At 35.2% G+C, this 26795-nt stretch overlaps 1 long non-coding RNA gene across 1 annotated transcript in view; it reads right to left on the reverse strand.

Moving 5' to 3' along the window:
* Window positions 1-26795, reverse strand: part of LOC134758668 (uncharacterized) — a 179332-nt gene that overhangs the window by 54247 nt on the left and 98290 nt on the right. The window contains exon 2 of the long non-coding RNA XR_010134104.1: window positions 26431-26546. This is a non-coding gene — a long non-coding RNA (uncharacterized lncRNA). The remainder of the gene's footprint in view (window positions 1-26430; window positions 26547-26795) is intronic.

Below are 26795 nucleotides of genomic sequence, written 5' to 3' on the forward strand. Positions count from 1 at the left end.
CAGTCATCCTCACTGATACTGAAAATATTATTTTACAAGTCCAAAGTCATGGTTATTAACCAAGTTCAGATCACATTAATGATTTTTGGGTAAACTTCCAAGCTCATAATTGTCTACGTCATCATCTTATTGTTGTCAACCCCTTATATCTAAAGAACAATCTATTCTTCTTATCAGTTATTCTTACCATATTAATTTGATGTGCCTTTTCCCATTTTATACTAAATTAAAGTTGTTGGTAAAGTTTAGTGTTAATTCTTTATTAACAAATGCTGTCATTCTGGTAGTAATAGCATATTATAGCTTCATAGTGCTTTATAGGTTATAGATCACTTGAATATGCAGTAGCTCATTTAACCTTCATAAATTTTATATGTGGTATCATCTAATTATTAGTAATTAGAAACAGGGTCATAAAAGTTAATTTTCTGGATCAATGTCACACTGCTGGATAAGAAGCAATTCTCCTGATTCTGAGTTCTGTAATCTTTCCACAGTTGCTCCACTGAGTCTGCTGTTCCTGTAGCTTTTTCCCCCTAATGTGTTCCCTAAAGGGTATTAAAACCTGCTTGATATTTCATGCCCCTCTTCCAGAGATCTTTTGAGTGAGCTGATTGGCTTTAACAACATTTCTTTCCCCATTATCGTTAGTAATCCATCTATATTGTTCTATCATGCTACTTTTGCCTTCCATCTGAGGGAAAGAGCTTACACAGAAGATTTGCACTAAGATATGTGGAAAAACAAGATGCCTGGTGAGCTATTCCTTATTGATCAACATTTTTTCTTATAATCATAATTTCTCCATCAATAATATAATTTTAGCACTTCATATTCTACTTCTTTTTCAACACATGAAACACCTCCTAACAGAAGTAGATGATATGGATATTTAATGTTTGGCAAAAGAAGAAATAAGCAATAAACAAAAAGGCAAATCTATTCTCATGACTCAGTTTTTTAAGCTGCAGATTAAAAAGATTAAACTACATGATTTTATAGCAATGTCATAGGTCTCTGGGGAAGACCAATGGCTGTGATAAAGTATTATGTTTCTGAAGTTTGGAAATATATTTAGGCCAACCAATAATGCAATAATAAAAAGTGAAAATAAAGACATCTAAAATCTATTCTTTTTTTTTTTTTTTTTTTCGAGACAGTCTCACTCTGTCGCCCAGCCTGGAGTACAGTGGTGCGAACTTGGGTCACTGCAACCTCCACCTCTGGGGTTCAAGCGATTCTTCTACCTCAGCCTCCTGAGTAGCTCGGATTACAGGCACCCACCACCATGCACAGCTAATTTTTGTATTTTTAGTAGAGACTAGGTTTCTTCCATGTTGGCCAGGCTGGTCTCGAACTCCTGACCTCAGGTGATCTGCCCACCTCGGCTTCCTAAGGTAATGGGATTACAGACATGAGCCACTGCGCCTGCCCTCAAAATATTCTTAATTAAAAGTAAGACATTTTAAATAAGGTATTCTTAATTGAAATTCTTTTAAAAATCAACTTTTTATGAATAAATGTATGTAACCATTAAGTGATTCAAGTTTAAAATTTTAAGGTGCTATTTGTTTACAGGAATTAGAGGGCCCCTTTTGGCATGCATACAGGACTTCACCAATAGAATGATGTTAGTATTCAGAATATCTGACCACAAAACATCAAAGTGCATTTAATAACTCAAGATGAGTTCATTTGATATGAAAACTAATATCCAATGAATAAGTTAAATTAAAATGTAACACCACTAAATATAAAAGGCTATGATATTAAACAGACACAATGCAAGAGTAAAATCAATAAGATAACATTGCAGTTGGTTAAACGTGACTCAAAATCTCCTCAGAAGCTACAGAATACATTGCCCAAATCATCTATGACTACAACATTGTTATTCTGAGATCATAAATTAATAGTGTCAAAACCTATGTAAATGAAATTGGTGTCTGATGGCAAATGAGAATAGCAGTTTTAGATGCCAAATACATTTGTGTCATTAGTCAATGTTGTTGTTAGCCGTGTAAAACTAAAAAAAAAAAAGATTGACACTATCCTCAAGATAATTGCTTCAACTGTTAATATCAATCTAATCAGAAGTAAACAAGATCGGAGTAAGGCAATCAAAAGATACTGAATGACTGGGGTGCTGACATGAAGAAGAATGGCAAAGAGCCATCGGTGCAAATCACCGCATAGTCTAATAGTCTGATTATTTAAAATGTGCAAACTGCAGAGGAGCCACAGCAAGCAATGAATAATAGAAACAACTTGTGTAGCTGGATCAAGAAAATATGAATGATCCCTGCTGAGTGTGTACCCAAGTACCTTAGGAAGCAGCTTGTTATTTTAGAAAGAACATGGAATTTATAGTCACTAGTTATTAATATTGACATTTCCACCTACTACCTGTGTGACCTTGGAAAAATTATCTTACCTCCATAAGACACATTTTTATCAATTTTATACTGGACATAGTGATATCAGCTGTTCATAGGGTAACTCAGAAGAGATCACATATGTCAAAACAGTGTGAAATCTGTAAGGTGACACTCAAATGATGGTTTATTATTATTTCTTTGCAAGTGTTCTACATGATTCAGACATTACCTTTGTCCTAACTAGGGGAAGTACAGCGTTGGAATCCTGCCAACCAGCATTGAAATCCCTGCTCAGTTCTTTAGCCACTACGCAGCATACATGTCTTTCTTAGACACAGACGAACTCTGAGAACTATAAATCATTCTTCTATAATTTGATAATTACTGGACTTCTTCATTGCTATAATAGAAAAATCAAGTAGCCTTTTCTTCCACAATGCATAGACATAATCTCTAGGTCAGTTAGTTCAGTGCATGTACTAATAATTATTGTGCCTTGTACAAGGGGCTAATTTAGAAAGGAGGGAATTAATTGTTTTTTGAATGTTCCTTTTTTATGCCTCATCACGAATTCCTAAGGTTTAGGATTAATGTGTGCAAATTCCAAGCGTAAATAAACCATTGACAGCCTTAAAAACATAATTTAAAAACTTTTTTTTTCCTACAACATGAATTGTGAAATGGCCAAATAAAACCCAATGTTTTCTTAATTCTACCATCAGGTTTACTTAATATTCGTTCTTTTTCTTTACCAATAATAACACTTTACTTATTCTTATGGTAAATTCCTAGTTTATTATGTAGAAGTACTTTATTTGATATTCTAGCATATATAATTTTTTCATTAACTGACTCTTTTCATTAAGTGATTCTTTTTTACAATAGCAGTCCCTTCATGAAAATTGCTGTTGTGAATTATCCCATATAATGTGTTTCTATATTGAATTCAACTAAAGAAAATGTTGTCAATTTAATTAGTAGAAATAAACAACGAGGTCCCACCAATAAAATGATCCAAGAGATTAAATCCTGAGGGGAATAGGTAGCATAAACATTAATAACTATTTATATTCATTAACCAGAGGATTGTCTAAAAGTAATTGTTTAGAGATCATCTAGTAGACAAAAGAAAACTACATTTTAAAAACAAAATGGTATATTTACCATTTGAATAAAAAATATTTCTCAAAAATAAAATTTATCTTTACTTCCCCTAACTCTCTAGGTCAAATTATTTTCAATCAACAGATATTTATGAACGCTTGTGTGTGGCAATAAATTAGAAATTTTAAAGACACACCTCTGCCTTCAGATAACTAATACTCTAACTGGAGAAGCATGACATAGATGGATAACATCTTAAAAGTTAAGTACATTCATAATAATGTAGTATCTTTGCACAGTGCTTAATCTCAAAACTCTCTGTGAAAATAATTATTTTATTTGACCATTGCAGGCTGCAACTATTACTAGATAAATGTTCAATACCAGTAAGGATATGCTATGATTCAGAAGAGAATCTCTTGCCAAATGAATGATATTGGCAAATGGTGCTTTAAGCCAAAGGAAGGTATTAAAATGATAGTGTCTACCACAGAAATGAAGAAGCAACCTGTGTCAACTGGTTTTAGGGAAGATGAATTCACATTTAGACATGATGAGATTGAGTTGACAATAGAACATATAATAGAATACATGCAGCAGGTAATACTGTGCATTCATTCACAATAATATGGATGAACCCAAAGAACATATGTGAAATAAACCAGGAACAGAATGACAAATACCTCATGATCTCACTCATATGTGGAATCTAAAAAGTTAAACTCACAGAAGTGGAGAGTGGAATAGTGGTTAACAGGAGTTGAGGGAGGAAGTTGGGGAGATGTTGAACAAAAATACAAAATTTCAGTATTAACTATTAATTTAATTAACTATTAATTTAATTTAATTAATTTCAGAATTAACTCTGTCTCACAAAATTAGATGAGACAAATGGTAAATGATTTATAAAAATTAGAAATGAGGAAGGATACAGGAAAGGGCCCATTTTCGGTGGCAGAGGACTGTTGCTTGATGAACACATTGATGGAGCTCATTCCCAGTTATATGAGCTTTGATTTGGACTTTCTTTAAAGTATTTCTTTCCTCCAAAATAACAACTGCAAAAAAAAACAAGTATAGTGACAATAATAGTTTGATCAGATTATCAGTCTGAAAGCTGAATTAGAGTCTACTGTGAAAACCCCTAATTACCTTAAGCAACTATATTGACAAAAGAATCTATTATTTCATTTAGAATTCATTGAGTGCTCAAATCCTTTCAAAAATATTTTATTCACTGCAGCACTAGTGTAGAAATTTTAGCATTTCCTCAAACATTGCTATATTCATCTTTAAACTTTTTAAAAACATTAATTGAATTTTATATATAATGTGTATAAAACCTGCACATTATATGGTAGTCATATAATTTTTACTAATAAATTTAGTTTATTTAGTTTACACAAATACCTTCTGACAATACCATTTTTTTTAAATTAACCAGCATTGAGGGTTACACTGGGCCTGAAGAGTATGATGGCTATTTAGTAAATCTATCCTTTTCTTTTGAAAGCTGAAAGGTGGACAAAGAACTTGTATTTCATTTGTTGTTGTTGGAACTGTAGAGAACTATTCACAATCTTAGTTATACTTTCGTTTTCATTTCTGCTCATGCTTTTAAGTAAGAAAATAATATACATATATGGTTTTAGAATGATTGGTAAACATCTTTTGGTGTTTGGAGAAAAGACACAGAAAGCCCTAGACAACCTCTTTATTTCTAGGTAGAGAATAGCTCACTACAATGAAACAATAAGAAATTTCCTCAACCTCCACCCTCTTAGGTTCTTTGAAATGTGTCGTATGTCAGCTAATGTGATGAATAAAATGTACTTTTGACAAATGAGTAAATTTTTGCCATTAACAGCATCACAAACTTTAAAATGAGTGGTGATTTATTGGAAAATGGGTATATTTGTAAAAGCTGAGTATTGTTGGAGAAAGAGTGGCAGAGTCAAAATCTGTAGGACCCCTACCAACTCTGTAGCACTGGGGTTTTAAAAAGTTACAGGACTTTTTAAATCTCTAAGGTTCTTTGAATATGTAACAATTTAGTATTATTCTCTTGAGGGAACTCATTGAACTTTTTTGTTAGAATTACAGTAGTCCCCCTTATCTAAGGTCTTGCTTTACTCAGTTTCAGTTAACTGCAGTCAACCACAGTCTAAAAATATTAAATGGAAAATTCCATGAATAAACAATTAATAAGTTTTAAATTGCTTGCCATTCCGAGTAGTGATGAAATCTCACACCCTCCTGCTCTGTCCAGCCCAGGCCATGAATCACCTCTGTGTCCGGCATATCCATGTTGCAAATGCTACCAGGCTATTAGTCACTTAGTAGCCCTCTTTGTTATCAAATTTAAAAACACAGTGTATATATGGTTCGGTACTATCCGCAATTCCAGGCTTCCACTGGGAGGCTTGAAAGATATCCCCTAAGGAAAATGGAAGACTATTGTACTTTTCACCTTTCTTTCACTCGATTTCCCTTAAACTGAAAAAGTTTACTTTATAGCTGTCTTTATGGTGAGAATTAAGTGAATTGTAATACATAAAGCATCTAAGATAGTGCCTGGCACACAGTAGGTACTATATTGGTGCTTATTTTCTGTATAAACTGTACGAGAGGAGAGACTTTATTTTATATATCACCATGTTCCAAATCTAGAGCAATACTTCTAGAAATACATGAATTGGGCCCAGAGAAGCTCACGCTTTCCTATATTGGTTCATTCACAGGTGGCATCTTGATGCAGTGTATAAAATGGTCATCATTCAACTGAGTATTAGTAAAGACTTTCTTACTTAACTATGAATTGCCCATGAAATTATTTAAGTCACTTAGCAGGCCCAGGACTCAATTTACTTGTGTGTAAAATTAGTTGACCAAATTAGATAATCTGTAATGTCTCTTGCAGCTCTACATTTGTTTTGAGATATAAATTGTATTTTCAGAGAAAATTTTTAGTGAGGACGGAGGACATACTAGAAATTTTGTCTTATAAATAAAGCTTCAGACTTAAAGTATTTGTATCATGTCTGCCATCAGTTTTCCTGTGCGCTTAATATTGTCTGCAGGGTATTAGTTCATCTTCAGGCCCTGTTTGACAGATACTTCATTCTTTGATGTTGGCAAAGTCCAGGCAATTACCATGAAAGAGTGACTAACTTTGGGTGGGAGGAACTAACGATTATCTTTGTGTTTCTAGGTCTCTGTGGCCTTTTGATTCATCTTTAGTGACTCTGAATTTCCTGTGAGTTTTAATGGGCCATAGCAAGATATTGGTGTCACATCCAAGGTGGCCTTAAGAATAACAAGCTGATGGATTCTCAGAAGTGCAGTCACTCCTTAAATTCTTGGCGCACTTGTGATTTCTGTTAAGAAGATTCTATTTTTCATTAAGATCCATTTTAATGTGTCTAAGAGCTTCAATGAGGCAGTAAAAATACAACTGAGAATCATGAGGAGACAAAAAAGAAAATAAAGGTGTCAAAATTTTTTTCTTTTAGCAATCTATTTGGAAAATCTTAAGCTAAAAAATCTATGTATAATTTAAACTCTGCACATCTATATAGTCTTACATGAGTTTTTTTTTAAATTCCAAAGTTGTGTCTAGCAATGAATTAAACAGAGAAAGATAACTTGTTAGCTCAGAGAAAGGGTCAGCAAACTATTTCCTGAGGGCCACATATAGCCCACCACTTGTTTTGGTAAATAAAGTTTTATTGAAATGCAGCCATGTATTGCCTGCAGCTGCTTTTGCCCACAAAAGCAGTGTTGAATAATTGTGACAGACTGTACTGCCAACAAAACCTGAAATATTCTTTATCTGACCCTTAGCAGAAAGAGTTTGTTGTCCATTGGCTCAGAACATTGCTTTTATTTTATAGCATGAGCTTGGAGGGCTTAGTGCTACATCCAGATACATGGAAAATTCCAAGGAATCTTATTTTTTCCAAGGCTGCTAAAATTATTAATACGATTATTGTTAATTATTAGTGAAGAAACTCTAACCTTTTCTATTTTTAATTATAATGTAGAAATAAAATATAGTAGATTTTTTTGTATCAAATAGGACATTAATTAAGATATTAATGAGTTATTCAAAATCCCTAAAAAAAGGTGTAAGATGGTATTTTAAAGTATTAATGGATTGCATTTCTCTAATATTTCTTTTTCTTCCATGGCCTTTTCTGGTACTCGGTCTACCAAGGTATTCTATAAGATAATTCTGCATATTTGCTTTATTCTTTGACCTTCCAAAGAAGTTTCAATCCTCCTGTATTTTATATCATAAAGGTATCACTTTTTCCCACTCAAGAGAGAAAGCTCTTGTTCACTCTTCATTAACTCCCTCTCATTTTTGCCTGTTGGTTTCCATCAAACTCATTTCTCCACCCTTTTACTCTCTTTGTTTTGGTCAGGTCTCCAGGCTAGTCTCGGGGTAAATCTTCTCCAAAGTTGCCAAAATTTTCTTCCTAAAGCTTAGATCTGATCATTTAATTGTCTATTTAGAAATATCAATGGTTCCTCGATGGTTATAAAATAAAATATATGCTTTTTTTTTTTTTTTGAGACAGAGTCTTGCTCTGTTGCCCAGACTGGAGTGCAGTGGCGCAATCTTGGCTCACTGCAATCTCTGCCTCCTGGGTTCAAGTGATTATCCTGCCTCATCCTCCCAAGTATCTGGGACTATAAGCACCTGCCACCATGCCCAGCTAATTTTTGTCTTTTTAGTAGAGGGGGGTTTCACTATGTTGGCCAGGCTGGTCTGGAACTCCTGACCTCGTGATCCACCCACCTTGGCCTCCCAAAGTGCTGGGATTACAATCACAAGCGTGAGCCACTGCACCTGGCCAAATCTATCCTTTTTATTGTGATTTTTTGTTTTAACTTCAATAACTGGATCTCTGTCTGAAATGTTCTTTCCTTTTTCTTGGCCCTATTAATTTCTTCTTATAACACATGTCAGGCATCAGTTTTCCTTGGGAATTTTTTTCCGATCACTTGTCCTCATCTAAACCTGCATTAGGCATCCTTATTTTCTATTCTCCTATAACACTTCACACACCCCCTGCTTATGCAGCCCATTGCTGTGGGAGCACTCTAAGCTCCAGTGGAAAAACAGCAGGAAACAAAGCACTCTCGGAACCAAATTTGTCATCTCATGGGGAGTCTCATGTGACAGTCAACAGACATAACTTGTGAGAAGTGTGAGAAATGTCCCTCGACTCCCCAGTGTTTAGAGGAGAAGGTGGGAACAATAATCCGAAAGTTACTCAGAGACCAGATGCCAGGGACCTAAGTTTGAGTTTTGATGCTAAGGGGGTCATGGTCACCTTCATACCTACAAGTCGAAGGGGCCTAAGAACATTCAGGTTACATTTATATCCCACACTTCATACCTCATCTAAAAATTGCTACATTTAAATTAGCAATCTGGCTTCAAACTACCTTTCATCTTCACCTCCCATTCACCCCACCTTTTTTTCTCCCTGTGCCCTGACCATTCAAAATCACATTGAATGACTTCCCTAATGCACACTTTCATGCCTCTGTGCTTTTGGTCCAATCTAACCTCTCCTGTAATACTTGACTTCCATTTTTTTACCTCTCAAAACCTTAGTTGCTTTATAAAGCTTAAATAGTTCAAATGGCATTTATTCTCTTATTCTTGAAGAAAATGGCCTACTCCTCTGCATTTATTGGCCACTTAATCCTTTCCTTGACAAATCAATTAACAGGTAGTATTTTAAATCATTATAGTCTCATTTTAAATCATCATAAGTAACACATCACATGATGATGTGTTACTGATATTACCCCAGTGACTGGCACAGTGCTTGATATATAATATAAGCTCAATAAATAATATATTATGTTATGTTATTAAACCGAACTCTACTAAGTGTAACTTAGTACTCACACAGCACTTATAGGTAATGTCATTTTTCCCAACTACTTCAAGTCATTTGTGTTGCTTTGTTTTGTTATTTTTTAATGGAGAGATTGTAAATTTGCTGTAGTTTTCCTGTATGTACTCTTCAATTTCCTATCACAGTTTTTCTGTGCATTATCTTTCAAATGAATCACAACATAGCAGCCCTGACAAGATAGCAGTCCTCTGAGTGACTGAGACCAAATGGGTGTTTTCATGTGCTGACAGAGAAGTGCTTCGCTTTGGCTTATTACCGACAGTAAACTCATTCAATGCTTTTGTAAAAGGTACTCAAGTTTTATATCTCGGTAAGTTATTTTCCTTTCAGAAATATTTATTATAAGTGCCCAAAATATTAGTGGATGCTGTATATGGCTTAATTAATATCATTTTATAAGCTGCTTACTTACAGCAGGAAATAATGTTGGTGATATTTAATTGATTTTAAGTTCCTAATACAAAGAATATTCTCACAAGTCTAGTGAGAAAAAAAAAATTGGACGTGATCTTACCAAGCATCCTTCTTTCTGGATAGTTGTGGCATAGAAGTTGTACCTGCTGTCTAAATTCACCTTGTTTTTCTAATGATTTATTGCTTGTGTGTTATGTTTGTAATTAAAGCTTGAGATGACCTTCTCTACAAAGCAGCTCCATGTGATTGCCAAATGGAATGCAGTGCAGATTGACAAGATTAGTTCTGAATTCTCTAGCTGATATAGATTGGATATTTATTCCTCCAAATTTCATGTTGAAATTAGATCTTCAGTGTTGGAAGTGGGGCCTAGTGGGAGGTGTTTGGATCATGAGGGTGGATCCCTTATTAATAGTTTGGTGCCATACTTGCAGCAATGAGTGAGTTCTCACTCTATTAGTTCTCTCGAGCTGGTTGTTAGAAAAAGAGCCTGGCACCTTCCTCCTCTCTTGCTTTCTTCCTCTCTCACCATGTGATGCCTGCTCCCCTTCACCTTCCACAATGAGTGGAAGCTCCTTGAAGCTCTCACCAGAAGCAGACACTAGCACAATGCTTCTTGTATAGCCTGCAGAACCATGAGCCAAATAAACTTCTTTTCTTTATAAATTATCCAGCCTCCAATATTCCAACACAAAATGGACTAAAACACTGGCTTTCTTGTATCTGCCAATACTGATTTTGACACGTATTCAATTTGCCTTTTAAAATTTGGGTCTTCCCTTTGTACATTTTCAATTTCAAAAAAAAAATTCACACAAATCTGTTAGAAATGAGCCTTTTTGAAGTTTCTGTTAACAGCTGCCAGGAGCAGCTGTGCCCATGGGCAAGTTAGAATATGCACATCACCTTGGTTTCTTTTGACCTTGAAAGCTGACTTGGCTTTATAACTTTCAACAGTCATGATCAGAGTTAAAATAGAATGGATTTAATTCAGTTTTTTAAATGTGAAATACCTCCATTCATTTTAGCATTCACTCATTTATTCATTCACTTAGTATGTCTATAAAATAGAATGATAACAAATGCCAACTATAAATATGGCATTAAGATAAATAAGAAAACAGTATCAGTTTGGGTGGTTGAAAAAGGGTAGGTTTCATTGAGGAGCTGAATCTTGAAAATTGGCCTATTTTCACCCATTCAAAAAAGGAAAGTTGGGCATGATCAGGTATGCCTATAGTCCCAGCTACTCAGGAGGCTGAGGCAGGAGGATAGCTTGAGTCCAGAAGGTGGAATCCAGCCATGTAAACATAGTAAGGCCCCATCTCTAAAAGAAAAAAGGAAATAATTGAACACTTATTTCAAGAAATATTTATACATGAGTAACAGGATGCCTCTTGTTGTATATATATGCCACTTTATTTTAAGCCATGACATTCATTTTACTATTTTTTTAAGCTATATGAGTATTCAAGACATTATTTTTCTTTTATAGAAACTGAAGCATCCCTTATATTGTTAATACATTATGATAAGAAGAAATGCTTCCTTTATATGGGCTTACAAAGTGTTTAAGGAGTTCAATATTTTAGATTAAATTGCACATGTCCAGGAAGGGAATTTGACTTCAATATTGACAAAAGCTAAGTAACCATTTGCAGACTTAATGAAGGGTGTTTTTGCCTGATGTAAATACTAAGATTGAGACTATCATGTTTAATAGGCATACAAGATTATAAATGATTTATTGGGAAATTAATGGAGGCAATTCCATAAAAACAACCATTTAATCTTGTGGACTTCAGCTATTCATGAAGTGAATTATTTCTGAATACACAACTTGAAAGGGGATACATTCGTTTGACATGGAAACAAAACACACTAAAATGCAGAATACTTATTTTTCTAGTCTTATGCTAAAGGCTATAAAATGAGTAAAGATAGGGGAAAGCATCTCTTCTTCTGGGCTTTGTAGAATCCAGAGGGATGAGAGACAATGAATAATGATGTTTCAGGCATGACATTGTATGAATGATTATTAGAGAGATAAAAATATATACATTAATTAGAATAAAATAGGATCAATGTTATAATGGCAGTGCTAAATAGACAAAGGGAGTATTTAGACAAGTAAAGGGGAAAGAAAATTAGGACACACAAAGTGTGTGAATGAAAACCTGGAGTTCAAGCATAAGCATGATGTGTTTGAAAATCAGTAAAGAAGAGTTGGGTTTGAGCTGAACAATTATGCTGATGTGAACTATACAGAAAGACCAAGTTAGCTTAGGATGGTGTCAAACTATGGAACAAGTTTTTCTTACAGTTCTTAAAATCGATGATCAATTTTGAACAAGGGTGGTTATATGTGAAAATCACTTAGGGGAGTAGAAGTGTAGAGATTAAAATAAAATGGGAAATGGGAAAATAAATAAAATGTATAAGCTGTTAGAACCCCAAAAAACACTTTAAGCCTTGAGAGAGATGTGACTGTGATCTAAGTCGTGTAGCCATTCTGCTTCTTAGATTATAGCTTAACTCTCTTTCTTATTGTTCTTGTTCTATAAATGACTAGGAAAGATGAGAGACCAGAACTCTCCCATTTCAACCACTGATCTTTGTTATAGATTAACAGCATCCTTTATTGTCCTGTAACTAACTCAGAGCAGATGGAACCCCAACAGAGACCCCATGAAAGTTACAACTTCAGTGTGGAATGTTAAATATACCTTTCCTGAAAGAAAAAGACCACCTTAACTAATCAAATCATTGTAACTATGCACTAAGCCTTACATAGAAAGATGTTGAAATTCTGTTTAACTTCCTTAACTTTGTATAAATGATCCTAAACTTCTACACTTTGGAACACTAACTTATGTTCTTTGGCATCTGTGCTTCCCGGGCAGGTTGTCCTTAACTTTGTGCTTGAATAAACTGTCTTTAAACTAGATTCTGACATTTTTTATTATTTTAGATTGACAGAAGGAAATGTAAATAAAATACCAAGTTGGTACACAGTTATGCACTCTAGGCAAGAAGTAAGGCTTTAGCTGTGGTAGTAAGCTGAAAGAAAGAAGAAAAAGTGCAAGGGAACAATTGATAATTTAGTGCAGATTGAACATGGAGAGTGAAAGAAAGCTGTTTCAAAAATGACTCTGAAATTTCAAGCTTGAGTAATTGGAAATAAAGAAAAAATATGAATAGAAATAAAGAAATCAAAAGTGAAGAATCCGGACTGGAGATAAAATGGTAAACTTGAATTTTCAGGTATCTCATTTGATATAATGGAGACACACTCAGGGAGTGACACTATGGAAAAAGCATGTGTAAGAATAAATATAAATTAAAAATAAGAGGCCTAATTATCTCTGTTGAAAATATGGAAGACATTTTCCTCCTTTTTTTTTTTTTTAGAGCATCTATCTTAGCAAACTTAACATTGTAAGTACTTTCTTATCTCTTTAAAATGTATATAAGCCTTTTCTAAAACTGAATAGGCCCTTTGTCAGTTTTAGGACCCAAGCTTGTCCTTCTCAAGTACTTGGGAGCCATCTCTTTTAAATGCAAACACCAAGGGTGATAACACCACTATCTCCCAGTTTCTATAGGGAGGTAGGAGCCTAACTTGCAAAACTGCCTTCTGTAATAAAGAGATGAGAATAAAGTGAATTCACTAATACAGAGGGACATCTCAATCACCAGGCAAATTTAGGATGATTTATGTGTGACAAATGGTGCTGTCAAGTCCTCTTATTTGAGGGCTGGTTATTGTTTATCTTAAAAACATGTATGTAATGAATTATATCTGCTTGCCTGTATAAAAAGGTGAATTTTTTTTTTTTTTTGGTCTTTGCAACTGTTTATCAGATTGCCTGTCATGCATGTCATGTTCTGGTTTAATACTTACTTATTAAGAATTTTTTTTTTCCTCTTCTACCTTCACGGAAAGGTTTCTGGGTTGGGAGATTTTTGCTTTTAGTTATGTTTTTCTAATGAATGATATAGGCAAAAGGTCAGAGTTGAAGAAAAGAGTTATCTTCACAGAGACAATTAAAAATGACGAGAGTAAGAAGAGTTAACTAAGAAAAGTTAAAATAAGAACAGCTAGGACATTTTACATACAGTAGGGCTACAGGGTTAAAAGAAGTGAAGGGAGTAGGAATGGAAACTTTCAGTGAGATAGTAGTAGAACTTTTCTGTACAGTGTAGTTATGAAGAGGAGAAACATTTTATGGAATAAATATTTAACTGTTCATTCTCCCAAGACATCAATGGTAATCATACATTGAGAGTCTGCTTGTTTTGATCTCAGTGATATTCCCCTTCGTGGACTCTCCTTTCGCTGCTTCCTTCACTAACATAAGCACTCCTCATTTTCTAAGGCTAAGTGTAGACATCTTGTCTTCTAGGAGGTCTGCCCTAACACCTCCCTCTTAACTAGGCTGGATGGAGCATGAGTCTTGAGTGCCCCATAAAACCCTATGAAGCTTTCATTTATAATATTTTATGTGATTTTTATGATTACCTTTTTTTGTGTAAATGCATCTATCAATACTGTCAACTCCTTTAAAAAAGAAAGTAATGATGGCTTATCTATGTATGCACTATCGGTATTCAACACAAGGCCTATTGCATTAAAATGTTTGTATAATTAACCAATTAACTATGGAAGTATCAAGAGGTCCTAATGAAATGTGTTGGGGATTTTTGTTTATTTGTTTTTCTTTTTTTAAATCTCTCTCTCTTTTTTAAAGACAAGGTCTCGCTTTGTCACCCAGGCTGGAGTGCAGGGGCATGATCATAGCTTATTGCAGCCTCTGCCTCCCGGGCTCAAGTCATTCTTCAGTCTCAGCCTCCGCTGTAGCTGGGACTGCAGGCGTGTACCACCAGGCCCAGCTAACTTTTATATTTGTTGTAGAAACACGGATTCTCCATGTTGTCCAAGCTGGTCTCAATCTCCTGGCCTCAAGCAATCTGCCCACCTTGACCTCCCAAAGTGTTCGGATTATAGGAGTGAGCCACCACACACCCAGCTGGGATGTGTTTTTGAAGGACAATTTAATCTAAATCTGTACTGTTCAATATGGAAGCAACTAGCCACATGTGGCTATTGAGCACTTGAAATGGGCCTATTCTAAATTGAGATGGACTACATGTATAAAATATACATGGCTTACTGAGAAGAAAAAATGTTATATATCTCAATAATAATTTTATATTAATCACATGTTGACAAATGTAACATGATGAAATGCTATTCTGGATATATTGGTCTAAATAAGCATTAATTTTTTTAACTTTTTAAATATGGTCACAAAAAATGTAAAATTACATATGTGGCTCACATTATATTTCTATTGGACAGTGTTAGTCTGAATAAAAGAATGTCCCAAAATACATTCAAATACGAAATCATTAAAATCAATATACTTAAGTCTCCTCCACCCCAAAATCTAACAATGTTTTCTGATACGTCTAATTCTATAGATAGTGGCTCCTGTGTCAAAACTCAGGTTTTCATTGGGTATTTAGAATGAAATGTCTGGAATAACAATTTGCTTCCTGAGGAAATTTTATAGAAGCCATTTACTAGAATAAATAGGCTTAATCTTTCCCCTTCAATAGCCTACAAGAGTTCCCAGCATACTCAGCGTATGGGTTGTTCTAATAACCTCTTCCCATCATCCCATTGCCTTCCAAATGTGCTAAGGATATATAAAGCAGAATCAAGTTCATTCATGTACATTAATTTGAATGTTTCTATGTACCATGTGCTGCCAGAAAGCAGAGAATACCAAATGAAAAAAAACAAGATCTCTACTCTCATGTAGCTGACAGTTTAAAGGACAGAATATAAAAAAGAACCATGTACACAAATGAATAAATAAGATCATTTTACATTTCTTTGAAAATTGTTTTTAGCCACAAATAACAGAATACCAAAACAACAGTGACTTAAACCATAAGGATGGTTTCAGAATAAAGAATCTAGAGAAATGCAGCTTCAGGTATCTTCAGGCAATCAAACAATGATCTCAGAGCTCAGCTTTGTTGCTGTTTTGTCTCTTTCCACATCTGTCCTTGGTATAATACCTTTTAGTTTTTATGCTTTTTATTTTCAAGTGTTAAGATGAATGCTACACCTCTAGACATCTCATCTGAGATTGAGGGAGCTCTTTGCTTGTAAGTTTACTTTTAGCAGAAAGTTAAACGAGCCCTCAGCACCCTCCTACTTACTGGACAGAATTGGGTCACACAGACATGTTTAGCCAAAAGGGAGTCTGGAAAAGGTAGTAGTCATCCGTCAGTATCCACGGGGAATTGGTTCTAAGACACTGGAGGATACCAAAACCCACCAATGCTTAAGTTCCTTATATAAAATGGTGTAGTTCCTTAATATATTTTATATATTATATAATTATATAATATTTTAATATTTATATAATATTTAAATACAATTATGTAATTTTTATATATTATATAATATATAAGTATTAAATAATATTTAATATAAATACATAAGTTCCTTATATATAAATGGTGTATTTGCATATAACCTACACACATCCTGTTGTATACTTTAAATAATATATAGAGTATTTGTAATATCTAATACAATCTAAATGCTATTTTTAAAATTTCAACAGGAGTTTGGTTGTATATGTACTTTTATTATTTTTTGTTGTATTGTTATTATTTTTTATTATTTGCAATTTACAGTTAGTTAAATCTGGAAATGTGGAACCACAGATACTGAAGGCTAATTGTATCTATTTTCCAGGTGCTGTGGTGAGGCAATAAGAGAGAAGGGGATTAAATACAAGCTACAGTGTTGTTTTTCTTTCTCTTTTGATAACATTTCAGATAGGTCTTACGAAGAAAATACAACAAAGTAATGGGATAGAGAACAACTGGTATGTAGGGCATATTTATGGAAGGTAATTTGAAAGGACCTTGGTAAGGAGGTGATATTTGAGCAAACAATTCAGTGGCCTGGTGCGGTGGCTCACACCTGTAATCCCAGCACTTTGGGAGGCCGGGGTGGGTGGATCACCTGAGGTCAGGAGTTCGAGACCAAGCTGGCTAACATGGTGAAACCCCATTTCTACTAAAAAAAAAAAAAAAAAAAAAATACAAAAAATTAGCTGGGTGTGGTAGCACACGCCCATAATCCCAGCTACTCAGGAGGCTGAGGCAGGAGAATCACTTGAACTCAGGAGGCGGAGGTTGCAGTGAGCCAAGATCACGCCATTGCACTCCAGCTAGGGCAACAAAAGCAAAACTCCACCCCCCCCCCCCCCCCAAAAAAAAAGAATTGAATGACGAGAAGATCACCATGTAAACATTTCGGAAAGGAGCTCCTGTCTTACTCATCGGGACATCGTCAGGTCATGAGCAAATTCAACACTTCTTGTTCACAAAGAGAATTCTATATTATTTTATATTTATCCTTTATATCAGCCATGGCTTTGCAGAGAAGCTGAATTTGGCCTCTGTATCAGTCATTATTTTCCCTATCTCTATGTGTATGTATGCCCATATATATATAGATAGAGAGGGAGAGAGACATACATACAGAGACAGCTATTTCAAGGAATTGGCTTACACAATGATGGCGGCTGGCAAGTATGAAATACATAGGGCAAGCCAGGTGGCTGGAAGCTCTCAGGCAGGAGTTGATGTAGTAGTCTTGAGGCAGAATTTCTCCTGTGAAAAACCTCAGTTTTTACTTTTAAAACCTTTCAGATGATTGAATGTAGCCCACCCACATTGTTGATGTTAACCAAATCTGCAAAACACCTTCATAGCAACACCTGGATTTGTGTTTGATTGATTTTAAATATTAAATATTTAGGTACAATCACCTAGCCAAGTTGACACACAAAGCTAACTGTCATAGCCTCCATAGCTAAACTCCTAGAGAGCCTTGTTAAGTACAACTAATAGCGTTATGTCTGCTACATACACAACTTACAATGATTTGAAGATATTATATTTGGTTCTATTTTATATTATCATAAGTACATAATAATCTCAATTTTTCCCAATCAAAAAATACCTTAAATGTCCAATTTTAGAAGGCAAAACCCTAGTTCAATAAAATTGAAAATGTTAATTTAGACTATTTAAATGGCTTATCTGAATGCCTTACACTGGGGTTGGGCACAGTGGCTCACGTCTCTAATCCCAGCACTTTGGGAGGCCGAGGCGGGTGGATCACCTGAAGTCAGCAGTTTGAGACCAGCCTGGCCAAAATGGCAAAACCCTACCGCTACTAAAAACACAAAAATTGGCCGGGCCTGGTGGCAGGCACCTGTAATCACAGCTACTTGGGAGGCAGAGGTTGCAGTGAGCTGAGATCACACCATTGCACTGAGTATGTGTTCACACCATCCAAAAAAGTGAATTTCTTATTTATTTAATACAATAGTCTAATGCAAAAGAAAAATCTGAGGCACAATAAAATTTTATAGTTTGAGAAAATAGTACTCATGAATTGGGAATCACCAAACTGAAAGAGGTTTCCTGCTCTGATGATGAAGCATTAGAAACAAGTATTTATAGGGTGAGTATGAAAGTGAAATAAAGAAATTATTTGATTGGTTGCAGTTATAAAAATGCCCCTAGTCATATAACCATATGTTAGTTGAGTACTTATGACTGGCTAATGTTAAGTTTTGTTTGTTTGTTTGTTTGTTTGTCTAACACAAGTGTTTACCAGAAATGACTCAAGTTTTGCTTATGTTTGCATTTAAGCAAGATTAAGGCTATTGTTTAATGCCTAGTTAGTTTTGTTTGCTCAGGAATTTTTCAGGCCTGGTCTTTATTTTAATTTTACTTCAACGCTAGAAACCTATATGAATAGTTTTCACGTAACAAATTCTATATTGCTATGGTAGTATATATGGTTGAAAAATGATTTCTTAACACGCTCCTCACAAAAATTTTGACACTATACTAGTTCTTCTATTTCTTTAAAAACAAGAACATTTCAAGCTTTACCAATATTTTTAAATGAATAATTCAATGATCATTTATTTCAACAATATTCCAGCTAATATTTAAAAAAAAAGCAAAGGCTATTCCTAAGTAAGACATTAAATCGACATAATTCTAAACAGAGAGTTGGAAATATAAAAAGAGCACCTGACACTTCACTTTCAAACCATATTGATACTAAAACAGTGAAACATGAGTAAAAATACTAGAAGTCATTACGCAAAAATACTAGAAGTCATTATGCGACATTTGACGTCATCATCATGACAATGCTGGAAAGGAACATATTTGGTAGGCTGAATATAAAAATATAAGTTAAATGGAAAACATAATTGAAAAGACTGTCAGCTTTGCAAATTTCTGGTCAAAAAGTATTTTCTTCTTTTCCCTACTTCCTCTTCCTCTTTCTAGAAACACTCATTCGTTTCTAGTTCCCTCCATAAAGAGTCTCCAAACATCTAAGTGTAACAAAAACATTCAGGAACACATATTCCCATCAAACAGAAAGGCACAAAGAAGCAGTAGATAGTATAGTTCTTATATCATAGAAAGTAGGTGCCTGATTTATTGTACAATTGCTGTAGGCTCCAAATAGTAAGCGGATCAAAAAGACAAAAGCAGCTGTGATGAGAAAAGGGAAGTCAAACACAAAATGAACATTAAAAAAGACATAAACCTGAGCTTGCTGAAATATTACACTAACACTAAATTGAGAGTTAAGAAGGGCCAGTAGTAAAGTATCAAATGATTTATGCTTTGCTTCAGTTTCAAGTTAAAATATTATCTACATCAGAATAATCAAGATAGTAATAATTAAGATCAATAACTATAATTAGAATTTAGATATTTGTCATTGAATATTCCATTTTACTTTAAAAACTGTATATATAATATATAAATTAGAGATATACTTTTTATTGTACTAGGCACTGATAAGTCACAAATCTACTGATTTGTTTGCAATCAAAGAGATTATAATCTGATTGGGAGGTTGAGCGTAAGGGCCATGATTATAGACAAAGAACAAAAACTACAGCAATATAATACATGCTCTAAAAGAAATATACCCAAAGTGCTAAGAGATTTCTGACATGGTGAAACCCCATCTCTACTAAAAATACAAAAATTAGGCAGGCATGGTGGGGGGTGCCTGTAATACCAGCTATTCAGGAGGCTGAGGCAGGAGAATCGCTTGAACCCAGGAGACAGAGGTTTCTGTGAGCGAAGATCACACCACTCCATTCCAGCTTGGGTGACAGAGTGCTAAGTTTTTTCACATAAGGGATCAAGTAATGTTTTACACAGCCAGTATCATTTCTATTGCATTCTTAAGGATGGTGAAGTTATTAAACATACTCTAGGTTGATTAACTCCATATACATTTCCACATCATTTTTGCAATGTCACTTTCCCAAACTCCCTTGCATCTAGATGTGGCCAGCAACACAATTATGGTCAATGAAACATAAATAGAACTCTAATGGGGATTTTTGAGAAAGTCTGCTGTCATATTTAAGGCTCTATCCTCTTTTCCACTTTGGCTTATTTATACATCTTTTTGCCTGCACTGTAGAAGGGGTGGCCAACATGCACCAGTCATCTTGGCTAAAGGAGAGAAATTCACTTTGATACCTCAGATCTCTAAGGAACGCCAGCAACTACCTATCTGATTTAGTCTTGTTGCATGAGAAGAAGTAAACCCCTACTTAGCCAAGCTCCCGAACTTTGTTAGGTCTTTTTCCTTGCAGATGAACATTGCTAACTACTGCATAGGAGTACATGAGCTCACTTATCAAGGATGTGTTGTGAATGTAAAAATAAAATCAGCCATAGGGAATCCACAAATTAAAGTCCATAAGGCCAGAGCTGGTAGTAGAATCTGAGAAGTCCACAGGTAGATTGAAAGGGGAAATATTTGAGAGCAGTTTTTTGGACAACGAAAAAGAAATGGTTTTTCAAGAAATAAATGTTCTCATCAGTCAATTGCTCTGAAATGTGGGTAAAAGTAGACTCTATTGAATTTGACCATTAGAGGGCATTGGCGTTTTGGAGAGAGCAGATTTCGTGAAGTGTTGACAATGCAAGTCAAATTGCAGTGGGAAGGGAGCAAGCAGATGTTGAAAACAATGAAAACAGAATGATGAGGGTACACTTTTAAAACGGCAGAAAGAGACAGGATAGTGGTTTAGAGAGACAAGCAATGTTGAGGGAAAATTTTCTTTCACTTTAGGATAGAGCAAACTTTAGAAGAAAGCTTCAATGGAGAAATAATAAAATTTTAGGGACACGAGGTCATGGAGGGAGTGGAAGACAAATAATGGCCAAAGGTTCTATGGGACAACCAGAGGAATATTCCCATAAAAGAGGGATATCCATGTCCTTTGGAGAGAAAAGAATGACTATGGATATAGGTGTGTGGAGATAGGAAAAAGGGACACAGACAGAAACTACTACTAATAGTCTTTGTGAGTTTTTCTTTTTTTTTATTGTTGTTAAAATGTTCAGTCAGCTTCTCTGGTAAGTGGGTGGATGTAAGGTATAAGATTTTAGGAATAGATAAGGGTTTAGAGCAACCAAATGAAGAATAAAATTGGACAAGGAGTCCTGGAGGACCCAGGATAGTCTTGCAAAGGTGAGCTGAGCAGCCAGCTAAGACTGTGATCTATTGGTTCTTCAATTATCCCTAGCTTCCAGAGACTGACAGTTCCTCTTTCTACACAGGTGTGGGCATGGGGCAGATTATTACATGTGGCTTCTCCTTGTTTGCACCCAACTGAAATTTTTATAAAATGAAACAGTTACAATAAATATCAAGGGAAATTTGGAAGAAGTTAGAAAAGAAAACAGAAAGCCTGAGTGGGTTGGAGTGTGGCAGGTAGAGGGAGTCATTCCTGTCTGTTTTGCCTTATCGAGGGAGTGATTGTGGATGGATGATTCAGACTTCCCACCGTTTTGGGCTCTAGATCTTGCTGTTCTTATGTCTCCCTACCGCTTCTTCAGAGTCACACAATCCAGTGCTTAACTTTACAGTATCTCTAGAAACATAATACCATGATTGTAACCTCAGATTTTCTCTCTTAGGCATTTGTAGATGTTGCCAAAGTTGTATAGATTCTAAATAAATAGCGCTTTCATCCACATCTGCTTATATGACACACATATCTATATGCACGTTGTATTTTTTTTAATTTATGATTTCATCATATTGTAGAGAAAAAATGATTCTAAAGTGAGATTGGCACTGAGATTTTAATTTTCAAGGGAATCTTTGAAATATTATCAAAGTGAAAAATAAAAATAAATATTTCAGCCTCAGAAAGATATTCAGAAAGTATTCAGAGTCCATGATAAGTAAGGAAATTCTTTCTTTTAGTCAAATATGTTCTTAAAGTGCTATGTCATCACAGCTTTTGAATCTCCCTCTAGGATTCCCCGAGGCAGATGATTATTCTGCTGAGACAGAGTATCAGCATTTTGCTGTGGGTTTCCCCTCAGTGAATAGCAGGGGACTTTTTTCAAAGATGAAAAGACCTCTGAACTGTCTCCCCAAATCTGTGATTCTATCGGACGTGGGCAGGGCAGGAATTTCCTTTGCTCAACTCAGAATGAGTGAGACAGCTGTCAAACCTGCTATACCTGCCTACATTCTCATGCTTAGGGCGTCCTTACTTCATCATTCCACCCTCTTAAAAAAAAACTTCCAAAAAAGCAAGCAAGCGTGTGACTAAAGCCACATTCAGCAGCACTAGAGGTTTTGCTATCAGCCCAGGAAAAAATTATTATAAATTCTCAAAGTATCGACCTCAAATAAAGTCTTGAGTTGCCATTATGTGAAAGGTTCTACGTTTCCTTAGAGGAGTGACTTTGGAATGATTGAAGAATGTTAAAAGAAGGTTAATTCAGGCACATAATAAAAAACATGCTTTCTTTCTTCTAATGAGAACTTTTTAGCTGTGGAAGGGCATGTGTCTACATGCCTTTAAAAGCAGAAGCTGATTAAACTCCTGTGAAAGAATCCTATAGTAGTAGAAGTTTGAACTAACACAATTCTAAATTTCTGTTCAATTTGGAGTCAATAAGTAAATATATTGTCCAACATTTCTCAAGTTTTATTTCTGTGAGAAGTTAATAGGTGTGATTATAGAAAAACAGTTCTCTGGTCAATTTATGTTAGGAAAACACAGCAAACTGTATTTACTTTTTTAGCTATATGGTTTACATTAATATATTAGATCTTTGAGTAGGTTCATATTTTAACCAAATGCTTTACAAGTGTTTCTAACTACAGAACTGGCTTTGTTTTGTTCTGTTTTCCAGGTTTTTAGAAGAAAGTTTTGTTTTGTTTCACTTTGAATTCTGGCTAATTTGACACCAGGCACATAATGCATAACATAAAGGCTTTAACATGATATATTGCCTTAATAATATATATATTTTAAGCAATATGCCAAATTTTGTATCCAGTATTCAGAAAACAAAAGATCTGCTCTTGAAGTATGTTTTTAAAAAGAATATCAAGTTATTATGACTTATGTGAGAATTAGATCTCACATAATATTTATCTTCTAAGCTATGATACATAATTCAAAATTCTTTACCGTAAAGCCTGTAACTATTTGAGGGCTGATGTGTGGCTTAACTAAACACTTTGCTCAGAGGAAGGGTGATGCTGTTGCCTGCCCAGAATCATTGCACCTGAGAGAAGGGAGGGGTCATTACCTCAGAGTAGCCACACACCCTAATATTGTCAATGCTACACATGAGTGATGGTGAAAATCATTTCCGTCATAAGGCAGAAATAATGATTAACTTCATTTTAAAAATCCTATGCTGATGTAGCTTTCATGAGTCAGCTACTTCCTTAAAAATAACTCTCTAAAAGCAATGTGGTATCCTGGATTGGATCCTGGAACAGATGAAAGATATGAGTGGAAAAAAATAGATATAATCCAATTTAAAGTCTGTTTTTGTTGTTGTTGTTTTGAGACAGAGTCTCACTCTGTCACCCAGGCTGGAGTGCAATGGCATGATCTCGGCTCACTGCAACCTCCCCCTCCTGGGTTCAAGCGATTCTTCTGCCTCAGCCTCCTGAGTAGCTGGGATTATAGGCGTGCCCCACCATGCCCAGCTAATTTTTGTGTTTTTAGTAGAGACAGGGTTTCACCATGTTGGTCAGGCTGGTCTCATTTAGTTAATATATTGTAATAATGTTGCTTTCTTAGTTTTGACAAATATGCCATGGTCAGGTGAGACGTTAGCATTAAAAGAAGCCAGTCAAAGAGTATATATGAACTCTAACATCGCTGCAGCTTTTCTGTTAATTAAAATTATTCCAAAGTAAAATATAATTTTTAAGCATTTTAATAGGAGAAAAGAAGTGTTACTTTCCTTTTAGTGATCCTAAAAATCATGGTTTCTGCTTTTGAAGCTGAAAGATGAGCATGCATGCTATATGGATTAAATATGAGAAAGTATACTATATTTAAAAAACCCCTAAAAAATTACCCTGAATGCAGTGTAATTTTTAAATCTTATAGATGGGGAAAGGTAGGTAATTTTGTCCTTGACACCAGAATACCTTTTAGGGAGAGTACTCTCTTTATTTAAAAGTATAACTTGTTAGGCTTTGTAGGAGAGACCCTAGGAGCAAAATCAAGGCAACAAAAATGAATTAAATGACTCTGCATGGCATTAGTTTTTGGTTCTTAAAGGAGGGGAAAAAAAAACAGAGAGATAAGAAACAGAGAAAGGAAGAAGGAATGAAATGATCCAGTGATACAGCTTGGGGCAGCAATTTTGAACAGCCATTTAGGTGTCTTTATTTTCACCAGAAAATATGCTGTGCTAAATTAATATAGGCTTGACTGCTAATCTTAATAATCTTTCTTATAATGAATTAGATTTTTTAGTGATTTAGAGTAAGGCATTTTTTTCATATTATTCACAAAGGACAGAAAAGAGCCAATCATATGTGACCAACCAACATGATTTCTTTCGCTTGCATAGCATTTTAAAATAATTTGAACTGGTTTTCAAAAATGGAGAAATAATACTTTTACTATTAAGATCTTAATTTCTTGCTTCCCTTGAAAAATCAGAAGGGCAGCAATATTGAGCCCATAATTCCAGGTGCCGACATAGGCTGAGACTGTATGAAGGATTCTGCCTTAGGACTAGGCAGGCAAGTGCTTTCCAGCTCTCAACCATCTGCACCACTCCCTATAATCTGCACTGAGGCCCACTTCACTCATTGTCCTGCCTACCGAATGTCAACTAGCAAACATAGCTGTATTGTAGTAACTCTTCCAGTGAAGCAAACAAATATTATATTAAAAATTTGCACATGGTTCTGTACTTAGAAGGATATATTGCATTATCTAGAAACCATATCATAGAAAAAAAGAAATTGGTTTTAGATTTAGACAGATCTTGATATCGAAATCTTCCACTTACAGTAATTTATTATTTTATTTTATTTTATTTTTATTTTTTGAGACAGGGTCTTATTCTGTCATGCAGGCTGGAGTGCAGTGGCGCAATCTTGACTCACTGCAGCCTGAACCTTCCCAGGCTCAGGAGATTCTCCCAGCTCAGCCTCCCAAACAGCTGAGACTACAGGCGCACACCACCATACCTGGCTAATTTTCATATTTTTTGTACAGACTGGGTTTTGACGTTTTGCCCAGGCTGTGTTCAAACTCCTGAGCTCAAGCAATCTACCCACCTTGGCCTCCCAAAGTGCTAGAATTACAGGTGTGAGTCACCATGCCTGGTCCACAGATCCTTTTTCTATGCATTACACACACATACACACACACGTGTGCATGCGTGTCTAAATTATGAATATACTGAATACACAGTTTTGCATTTTATTACTTTGCTTATATAATTTGCATAAACCCACATTTTCTTATCTGTATGTAAAAGGGGATAATAAGCCCAACTTTGTAGGGCTTTTACAAGGATTAAATAAGATTCTGTACGTGAAGTCATTGACACATAGTAAGTACTTGGCATGTAATCCCCTATGGTTAGTTTTCATTACTGTCAGCTGCAATGACATATGTGCTCTATTTTGGTCAATGGTTTTAAAAACAGACCAATATGGAGGAATATTTTCAATGTAACTGAATTATGATGTTTTCCTATATTTTAAAACTGACATTTAAATTCCTCTGATAGGTGAAGTTTCAAATAACCTGAGTCATTATTACTTTGCAATCTAATGCAAGTGACCCGAATTCATGACAAAATTATTTGTTTGAGTGCTGGTCCAGTTTAAAAATCTTCAGTCTCAACCATGTTGGTTGAGGAAAGAGAAAGAAGTCAGTGGGGAAAGAGGATGTTGCAAAGGATTAAATAAGTTAATGCTGACTAGTCATTCCTACTGATGCTAACCATCACATTTCTTTAGTTTAGCTTTATCCTGCTATTCTTCTGTGGCCAGAAAGGAACAGTTAGTTAACTGGCTTTCTTTTCTTAATCCCTTAAAGACTTTTGCTGGTTTATGGAATAAGAACATATTAGATATGCACAATGTGGTGAGATCCCATCTCTCCAAAAATAAAAATAAATGAGCCAGGGACAGTGGTGTGTACCTGTGGTCCCAGTTACTTGGGAGGCTGAGGTGGGAGGATTGTTCGAGCCTGGGAGGTTGAGCTGCAGTGAGCCGTGTTCACACCACTGCATTCCAGCCTGGGCAACACTTGAGACCCTGTCAGAAAAAAAAAAAAAAAATAGATCTAAAGGTAAAAGTGAAGGAAAACATTCCCACATTCCTAATTGCTTTTCTTAAAGTGTGGTGGGATATTAGAAGATATATTTTAAAAAAGAAGAGATATTCCAAATGGAAATTACATGAGTAAATAATTATTCAGTGAACAGTTTTTGATATGTTCTCTGTGTAAGACACTGCATAAGAGGCGCAGACAATTTAACATTCAATAAGACAGATCACAAGGTC

The sequence above is a fragment of the Gorilla gorilla genome, chromosome 5 (assembly GCF_029281585.2).
Source record: "Gorilla gorilla gorilla isolate KB3781 chromosome 5, NHGRI_mGorGor1-v2.1_pri, whole genome shotgun sequence".
NCBI classification, from domain to species: Eukaryota; Metazoa; Chordata; class Mammalia; order Primates; family Hominidae; genus Gorilla; species Gorilla gorilla.